The sequence below is a fragment of the Octopus bimaculoides genome, chromosome 24, assembly GCF_001194135.2.
Source record: "Octopus bimaculoides isolate UCB-OBI-ISO-001 chromosome 24, ASM119413v2, whole genome shotgun sequence".
Classification (NCBI taxonomy): Eukaryota; Metazoa; Mollusca; class Cephalopoda; order Octopoda; family Octopodidae; genus Octopus; species Octopus bimaculoides.
Window position 1 is genome coordinate 1638300 of NC_069004.1, and position 917 is coordinate 1639216.

The window sequence follows — 917 nt, forward strand, 5'->3', positions numbered from 1 at the left end:
ATATATATATATATATATATATATATATATCTTTATATTATATAAAGAGAGATGGAAAGAGGAAGGAAGAGGAAGATTTGAGAGTGAAAGATCTGACATATTAGGTACATATGTGTGTGTGTGTGTGTGTGTTGGACATCAGTCATGTGAGTAAAAGATGTATATTTTTTGCATCAGTTTTTATCTGTTGCCATACTTTGATAAGTTGTACTCTAGATGTCTGTTTCTAAAGATAAATAATCACAAATGATGTTTAATTAAAATAATCTTGTTACTTCTTTAGTTTCAAAATGTAGGTGGAGATAAATATAGAACGAGGTTTATGTCTACTCTCTCTTTCTCCCTCTTTCTGTCTGTCTGTCTCTCTCTCTCTCTCCCCAGCTACACTTGCATTTTTACACACATACACGCACATATACATACTCATACACACACACACATATTTAAAACCTGTATTTATTAAATGATACTCATCTCCTGCCAGATGGAATATTTTTTTGCTGATTCTACGGATAATGGAACAGTACATTATATATATATATATATGTAATGGACGGGTGAATTGTTATTTTAACAATGGGGTGGGGAATGTACTCGGATTGTTTATTTTTATGAAAAGCTGAACATTTTTTTTATTTGAAACCCTGAGCATCACGCTAGCAATAATTGAAACGACTGAAGTGTTACGTGGGCCATACGTTACATTTAAGAATCATACATACAACTGCATTGCCAACATCAAATCTAAGTTAATAAACTCAAGTGAAAATGAGCTCGATAGATAATATGTGTATGTGTGTGTGTGTGTGTGTGTGTGTGTGCAGGTTCTTGTATGAGTACAGTCCCCCCGTCCCTCACTCCGTACAATTCCAGTGATATTGTCTCGTATTGTTTTCCACAGAAAGCAACATCATTCC